This window comes from Emydura macquarii, unplaced genomic scaffold (genome assembly GCF_026122565.2).
Source record: "Emydura macquarii macquarii isolate MOO-44397 ecotype Brisbane River unplaced genomic scaffold, CSIRO-AGI_Emac_v2 contig_1263, whole genome shotgun sequence".
NCBI lineage: Eukaryota > Metazoa > Chordata > Testudines > Chelidae > Emydura > Emydura macquarii.
The window spans coordinates 1,327,361-1,336,740 of record NW_027131400.1 but is presented as its reverse complement, the minus strand read 5'-3'; positions in this window follow the sequence as shown (position 1 = coordinate 1,336,740).

Here is a 9,380-nt window from a genome sequence, read left to right as displayed (position 1 = left end):
TCTATCTGAATACAGTGTTTTGAGAATTTGTTTGCATCGATTTAGTAATACTTTTTAATTGGTTTGGTATGAAAATTGGTTAGAAACTTTATTATGAAAGTGCGCCTATTATTAATTCAAAACCAAAAAACTTAGGGTGAAATCCTAGCCCTATTGACGTCAGTGAGAGTTTTGCCATTTACTTCAGTGAGGCCAAGATTTCGTTTTTCATTTCAAACATTCAGGTTTCTAAATAAATGGCAAACGTACTTACCTATCACATTATTTACAAAACTCAGGTGCTTAAATAACTCTTATAATGTCCGCATAATAAGCAAGCACATTCTTATTAAGTATAAAGAAATGCATGAGTTTTCCCAGGAGATTTAACAATTTGGAAAGGTTGAAAAAATGGTAGCAAACTGTTTATGAGAAAGAGGAAGACAAAGAAATGTCATCTGAAAGTCAGAATTTCAATTCAGGACAATTTGTTTGTGACCTATAAATCAAAAACAGTTTCACTAATTTTCTTCCTACTTTGCAGAAGTCTTTTGTCTTAAGAGTAAATGTGGAAATTTTGGGTCAAAACGAATTTTCCAGGCCAAAACTATAGGGATGCTAAAATAAGACTTTATAATGGAAGCTTGTTACAACCTGAACTATGCAGGGGCTACTGCCTCTGAATAATGACGGGTGATTTTGGGAGAAAGGGAATTTGTGTGTAGAAATGGTTTACATATAACAGGCAGATTGTGGACAGGATTTCAAAGAGGTGGTAATATAAGGTATATATTTTGTATAAGAACTTTTGCTTTATAATGGACAGATGGTATGGTCAGTTACAAAATGTCATACTTGTTGTAATACCTACCTGTAGTTCCACAAAGCGCTCAGCAGAATAAGTACTCTATAGTTTTATGAATATGTTGTGGAACCGTGTACACATATAAACTTCTCCAAACCCTGGAAATTCAGCATTTTTCAGCTGAAACAGCATTGTAAATTGTATGCCTGCTGACAGGATTACATCTATTGTTAATGTCTGAAAAGAGTGACTACCTTACAGTACAATGGACAGTTCTAGTTGTACAGTATATTCCTAACAATGGTGACCTACAACTGTAAGATCAATATCATTCATAAAAGCCTTGGGAATACCTATATTACTTAAATTGTAAAAAGGAATATTGCCATCTTAATCTTCTCTTTTTCACTGCAAAAGAAACCCCTACTGTGTTAAGTGGAAGGTTCTTCAGTGCTCACGGTCATGGACGTTAGTGAAGGAAAACCAGAAGAGGGAAGAAGTGGAAATACAGAATTCTTCAAATTTAAGCAATCCAGCTCTAGGATAGCTAAGAGCAGAATCCACTTTTAAGTCCTTTATAGTTTTGATTATTTATGTTGTGGAGTTTTTGGACTCCTAAGTACTATTGGTGACCTAAGTATTTAAGACATGATGATGAACTTCTTTCAGTCTATTAAACAGACTCTTAGTTCCTTTACAAATTTCCTTTTAAGGAATTCCCTTCAAGAACATGCATTGTAGAATTGGGCAAATAATGAGGGGGAAACAACTTATTTGAATATTTTCTTAGAAATACGTGAAACTCATCAAACAAATTATTTTGGCAGCTCTAATACAGACTTAAAGCTACATGCACTGCCAAAAAATCTAATATTTAAAGGAATTGCTACAAAAAGTATGGTAATCTATTTAGTACTTTGACTTGGACAGGGGAATTATAAGCAAAGCAAATGAGTCATATTAGATTTTCCTTTTCTATAATGCTCTCTCTTTCTTTCATAGCTGTAATATTTCATGCTCCGTCCTCACACAGTTCTATCCAAAATTTCCCAAATTAATTTAAAACATTAGACTTGGATACATAAGTCCTCTTCCTTGTCATTTTTCCCTCTGGTAGTGTTCTTGTCTAAAAATGTATGGAAGGGGGCACAGGACCCTCTACCATCTTGGTTCCTTCCAACCACTGTGACATATGGAAATGAACCACTCTGGTTTGTTCAGTTCCAGAGCTTTTCTCCATTCTTACTGTCTTGTTAATTATTTAGTATAGGTTAGTGTTAAATATAGGTAATTAAGTTAGTAGCTTGGATTGGAGTGGAACTGAAGAAAAAGAAGTTGAAACTGAAGGGATACATCGTTCCCAGCTGTCTTCCTGGCATGGAGAACCAAGTTAGGTGCCTTTAGTGCTTGGAAGAGGTCCACTTTCCTTCTGGGTGTTCCATCGGCCAGATCTTCACACCCAGAACTCACAAGGAGAAGCAGAATATCTGATAGGCACTTCTCCTTAAAGAAGCCCTTGATGTTAAACTCTCCAAATCCAGACTCTTGTTACAGCTTCTGTGATGACTTCAAACAAGTCGAAGCACCTTAAAGGTTCCAGGAAATCTGAACCCTCATCGGGTCCAGATCGTGCTACTCAGGTAGTTAGGTCTTTGAAAGTATTATTCATGTGTGGTGTTTGTCCCATGGGGGCCCCTGCCACTGTTGCCAGTGTTTTAAACACTTTTAAGTGGTAGAACTGCAGTAATGACCAGTTATTTTTTTTTTTTAAGTAAAAACCCACTATTTTATTGTTGTTATTCATATGAAGTGGAGTGGCACTATATGTGAAAGAAAGCATAAAGTCAAATGAAGTAAAAATCTTAAATGAACCAAACTGTGCCATAGAATCTCTATGGATAGTAATTCCACGCTTAAATAATAAAAATATAGCAGTAGGGATATACTACCAATCACCTGACCAGGATGGTGTTAGTGACTAAAATGCTCAGGAAGATTAGAGAGGCTATAAAAATAAAAACTCAATAATAATGTGGGATTTCAACTATCCCTATATTGGCTGGGTACATGTCATCTCAGGATGAAATGCAGAGATAGTTTCTTGAAACCTTAAGTGACTGCTTTTTGGAGCATCTAGTCCTGGAACCCAAAGAGGAGAGGCAGTTCTTGATTTAGTCCTAAGTAGAGCACAGGATCTGGTTCAAGAGGTGAATATAGCTGAACCTGCAGCTCTCTTGACCAGGTCCTGGAAATCTTTAAAATTATCCACCTCAATCTAATCCTTAAGTGCCTCACAAGACCATCCTTTGAACCTCCGGCTCCCTGCTCACTGCTCCATTTGTCTGTGAAGATGTCATTCCTGATAGCTATCACATTGGCACGATAGGTTTGAGAAATAAGGCCCCTAAGGACATGCCCCCCCACATAGTATTTTTAAGGACAAGGTCAGGCTTTGGTCCCACTCCATATTCTTATCTATAGTTTCTTCCAAGTTCTATATCAGCTCATTCAGCTACCTGACTTTCACCCCAAACCCCATCTAAATTGCAAGGTGGCACTGCTACACACCCTTGATGTCAGGAGAGCCCTGGTCTTCTATCTAGATAGGACAAAGGCATTCAGAAAGAACCACAAGTTAATTGTCTCACTAGCAGATAGGTCAAAAGGGTCAGCAATTTCTAACCAGAGACTCTCCAAGTGGATATCAGGCTGCATTAACTCTTGTTACAAATCTTGCAGAATTCAATCACCTTTGTAGAATGAATGCGTATATCCAATGTCCATTGCTGCTTGTATGATCTTCCTCAAGAACATGCCAATTACTGAAATCTGTAAAGCTGCTACTTGGGCATGTTACCCGCATAAATATAGGGCACCCTGCCTATACTCTACTGAGGGCTCAAGGCATGACCCCGTTAATTTAGGTACCCACCCACCTTTCCCTACTGAGGGATTGGGGTGTAAGGCACCTACCTTATCCATGGAGCTCAGGGAAAAACCTAGTCAACTTAAGTACCCGCCCCTACCCTTGGGACTTGATGGGTCTGCGGGATCTTTTCCCTGTGAAAGAGCCTTACATAACTGTGCTCTAAACATCCATTTATTAGCAACACACACAGACTGCATATGCCAAGCAAATCTATTATGCTCAGCACTCCCAATATGTAGACAAACTTCACCCAATGGCCATTCAGGACCCACTCCTCTGGGGTTGTTAGTGATGCCTCTGCACATCAGTTGTGCAAAGGGGTCAGAGTTCTAGCAGCTTGATGTTGAACTGCAGTCCAGCGATGGTTTTCCCCAAAAGCATTGTTTTCCATTTACTTTATATAGGTAAAGCTACCTACCTCCTTTAGCTTTACTAAGCCTATCCCTTTATTCAATACCCGTAGGTAACAAAATTTAACCAATCACGCACTGGCAACTATGTTTTCTCCTTCTCAAGTCTTTCCATTTTTTTTTTGCCCAAATTGTAACTTATTTATGATCTTTGTTTGTGCAGATGGTCAGCATAAATTCACTGGTCAGAGCCTATCTTATCTATCGTACCCTTTGCTGGTTCTTTCTGTATCCTCGCCTGGGTGTCTCTACTTTATAACCCTTGGTGTTATAACTCTTGTTAGGGGCATTCCTGAGGTGGAGGTGCTTTACCAGCAGTGGAGCATTTTCCTTGATTTTAGTGGTGAAATTCCTGAGTTATGTCCAAGGCTGGTTTAATATGGGGGTGAGTTAAGTCCCAGGCCTCCAGGCATCTATGCATACGTTGACTGAACACTATGCTTTAACTCATGACTTCGCCTTTGACACTGTGGTTCAGTTTGGCTGCACTTTCCTCCGTGCTGGACTCGACTTCAAAGCTCCCTCCGCCTTAGAGGGCACTGCTAAGAGGGTAGTCATCTAGACAGTGCACACTCATAAGGATACTATTAGAAGAAGAAGAAATAGTTACTCATCCTGTGCCATAACTGTGATTTTAGATGTGTGTCCTCACGGGTACTCCTCTACCCACCCTTCCCCTTTGCTTCAGAGTTTTCTGTCATGGACCTTCATAGTAGAGAAGGAACTGAGGGTGGTTGGCCCGCTTAGTGCTATATATCAATGGCACAAGATAAGAGACTGACTAACACGTATGTGCGGGCCAAAAGGACACTGCTTTGAGAAATCACTGATCAAAGGTGCGGGGGGGGCTAGCATACCCAGAGTGGAGCACCCATAGGGACATACTGTACTCTTTTCATCTTACGCATCATCGGCAGTAGTAAAAATTCTGCAAGCCAAATTAGGCCCTAAGAGCCACACGTGCAAATCTCTCTGGGGAAAAAAAATCAGATCTACTGGTTAGCTAAAAATCTATAAGCAATACAGCTTCTCTATGAAAAAAGAATGCTGGTTATGTCCTGAGTTATGCAGGAGATCAGACTACATGACCATAATGATCACTTCTGGCCTTAAAATCTGTGAAGATGTTTTCATCTGTAATCAATGAGTCTGTAGTCTGTAAATAAAAGATCAGAAGGGGGAAAAAGAAAGAAATCTCAACTGTGGGATATTTGGCAAAGTGAAGCAAGTTGGTTTCTCTATTTGCCTATTTTTCTGTATTTAACGCAATAATTTTTGAACACCACATCCCATCAATTCCAGAATTTCTGGGAATGTTCTAGGTATAGGTATTGCTTTGATGAAAATCAAAAACTGGAAAAGGTGATGATGCATAAGATGAAAAGAGTCCAGTATGGCTATCAGAACTCAGAGTTGGCGAATTACTCACCCTGATGTTTTAAAAGTTGCTCCTTACTTTTTCCTGCTGAGAGCCATCTAACAGCTGTGGAGCCAATGTGCGGCCAGTCGGGAGACCCAGAAGGAGAGGACAGTCAAGGAGGTTTCATTTCTTTCTCCCTCCTGGTGTTCTGCCTCCAAAGCCTGTTCCATGGGGGAGAGAGATGGAGAGAGAGGGCAACAGTTCTCTGTCCATCCCTTCCAGTCTGGGGAGGGGCAAAGAGGAGGAAGAACCGTACTTTGGAGGGGAGAGGAAAAGAAGAGACACACAGTACCCCTGGCATACGGGGAATGGGTGGAAACACAGAGAACATGATATGGGAGGGGCCCTGCCATGGGGGATAGATAGAGCCTCTGGTATGGAAGGAGAATAGAAGAACCAGAGAATTGTATGTGGGAGGATAATAATGCTACCACAGGATAGCTGGCCACAGGAATTGAAGAAGGTCCAACTTCCCTGTGCCAGAACAGGTGCTCCTAATTTGGATAGTTAAGAAGGGGGGCAGCTTCTGGAGGCAGTGGGAGGTCAAGATCAAGGAGAGAGCCAGTGAACCAAGGGAGTTGGGGGAAATCATGGGGAAAATGATAAATATAAGTCTAATGGAATACTTGGAGAAAAATTGATATTATAACTGAGGTACAAAGTGGTTTCAGAAAAGGAAGACACACAATTGACCACAAAGTGAGACTGGAAACCGAAGTACAAAAAAGTATAAGGACTAAGAACTTTATGATAGTGTTCCTGGACACTGGAAAAAGCATATGACATGCTATGGAGGGAAGGATTCTTGTAAGAACTAGCCAAAACTGGAATAAAAGGGAAAATGTTTTGGTGGATAAGGGATTTTTTCAGTGACAGAACTATACAAGTCGAAGTGGGAATAACTTTATAAAAAAACCTATAAGCTTGCAAATGGAAATCCACAAGGGAGTATTATCAGCCCTACTTTGTTTTCAGTTATGATAAATTATCTCCCAGAAATTGTGCAGATGCGAATAGTTATTTCCCTTTTCACAGATGACTATGCTATATTGACTAAGCCTAAAGTAGCCATGGAAAAAGACAAATGAGGCACTCCAGAGAATTTCCAAGTATGGAAATGATTGGGAATTTAAATTTTCACTTTCAAAAACAAAGGACATGCTTTTATAACCAGGAAGAAAATTAAGGAAGAATAGGACTTATTTCTTTATGGTGAAACAATTCAGATATTCAAAAATGTATGTTCCTAAGAGTAATGTTTGATAATAAATTAACTTGGAAAGGTCACATAGATAATTCCATACAAAAGTGTAAACATAGGATGAACTTATTTAAAAGTGTAGCTGAAGCAATGGGGTGCTGATAAGAACATATTGATGATAATGTAGAGAACATTGATAAGACAAGACCTGTTTTAGACTATGGATGCCAAACTTTTGGTTCAGCTTCAGAAACAACTCCTAGAAACTTGGAACTGCTCTAGGCCAAAGCTCCGCGACTGGCATATGGCACAGTGATACCACCACCAGTGTGTTTGCTGCAAAAAAGCCACTGGAAATACACCTATAATTGTTCTTTGAGTGATTGTACAAGTGCATTATTCTCTTGTCGATGCGCCTGCTGCACAGCCATTGGAAACTTTTTCCCTCAGTGTTGGGAGGCTCGGCCTCCCCCTGCTGCCGCGTGCCACTGTGTGCGGATATAAAAGGCAGATCTGCACCTAGCCCCCATTAGTTCCTTATGACCTGCAACAGTTGTTGGAACTTTGTTCAATACCAGAACAGTTCTCTCGCTCAGCCTTTATAAATATAAATAGAGTATTATATATAGTTAGTCTAGTCTTCAGTGTAGTTAGGGTAGTTAGTGAGTTTTGGTTGTGTTTTATACATATAAAAATAGTTTTTGGACGTGTTGTTTTTCCCATTTGGGGAGCGTAGTGGGTTCAATGGTGGGCTCCTCCCTCTCTGGCTCAGCGGGAGGCCACTCCACCTCACTATGTCATAGATCTCCATCTACGGACAGGATATTAGCCAATAGGCAGTCTATAGCCCCTGGCCTTCAGGCAGGGCAGGGTGAGTAAGCAGCTCAGGGGCTCTGGCCTTGGAGCAGGACAGAGCCAGTAAACAACTTAGGGGCTCTGGCCTCAGGGCAGGGCAGAGCAGTCAAGTCTAGGAGCTCAGGCCCGCGGGTAGGACGGGGCATCAAACACAGGCCTCCTGGCCTATAGTGAGGATACTGCTACCCTAGGAGTGGAGTGCAGGGGGTAGGGGTACCCAGGCCCACTGTACTCCTCCGGGTCCCAGCCCAGGGCCCTAACAGTGGAAGGGTGTGTCACCACTGGATCAGTGGGGAAACTGGCCACAACATGCTCCTCCTCTGTCTCCACCTCTAAAAGGGCAGAAGGAAAGTACTATACATCTGCCCAAGGTTTCACACACCTTTATACTCACCCACCTCCAAGCTCCTTAGTCATCAGGCTGGCTGGTGAGAGAGAATGACAGGGCACCAGGCTGCCACCCCCAAATCAAAAGACACTAAGTGACTAGATTTATTTGGCAGAAAGATTTATTCAAAAGGGGGTTTGCAGCTGCATGTTGCTAACCAACAGGCTCTGTTGAGGTTGTATAATCGGTTTATGAAACCTTTGCTGTATGCAGGTAAATTCTGTTTAATTCTGTTAATAGCATAGCCATTTCAGCAATAAATTGTCTCCTTTGCAAGCTGTATGAGTTCAAAGAATTTTTTAAAACACTACAATGGGGGCAAGGTGAAGTGTATCCATGAGACAGCATGGATGCATTACTCACAAACTCCTTCACTTTTCTTGGAGAAAACAGTTTCTTATCTTGCATTTCATGATGTGACTCTGACTTTGACTGTTTTACTCATAACTAGTAACAAATTGGGGGTAACAAATCATCTTACAATGTACAACAAAAAATGAAGTTCACATTTGTCATTCCTTTTCCAGATCAATTCCTTATCACTTCTTCTTTTCACTCTTTCTAAACCCATGAAAAATTTGCAACATGTACATTTCCTCCAATAAATGGAGATAATAATAGCTACCTCACAGTGGTGTTGTGAGGCTACATTCGTTCACCTTTATAAAGCAGTTCTATACACTGGTAAGGAATGAGCTACATAAGTGCAAATTATTGTTATGCCAGTTGTTATGGTGTTGTCAAATGGTCTTCCATGTAAATGGTCAGTCATGGAAAGACATGCTATGTTGTTGTTACTTTTTGGTTACACAAAGTTCTTGTAGAGGCAGTTTCTGGAGAGGGAGCTATGTGGGCAGCAGGTGTGTTTGCTCTCTGCCTCTGATTGGAGCAAATTCTTGAGGCAGCGTTGCTCCCTGGGAATGGGGTATTGGTGTTGGGGTGAGATCCTGAAAAAAGGGACTGCTCCGTGCTGTTTCACTACCTCTGTTCTATGGCTGGTGTATATAATGTAAAATAAGCAAGTTACACTTACACTATACATAGTCTCTACTCATTTTTCCTCCACGGGAAAACTGTTCTGCAAGTTCCCAGACATCTGCTACTGCTTATCAGAGAGCAATGTTGGTACCAGAATGGAAAAAAGATATCAGGACTAGGGACAACAGTATTATTTATTTTGTTACTATACATTCTCATGAACCACTGATTTAAGTAGCTTGATTGAACTAGGAAAAAAACACTCACACTTTGGAAGAACAGTTTTTCTTCTATAAGAACAATGCCACAGTAGATGTAAAGAAAAGGAATCAGAAGGGGTAATGTTTTATAACCTCATTGAGCAAACATTTAAGGATAGCTTCATATTTATGCAAATTCTGTGTGAATAGCCTGC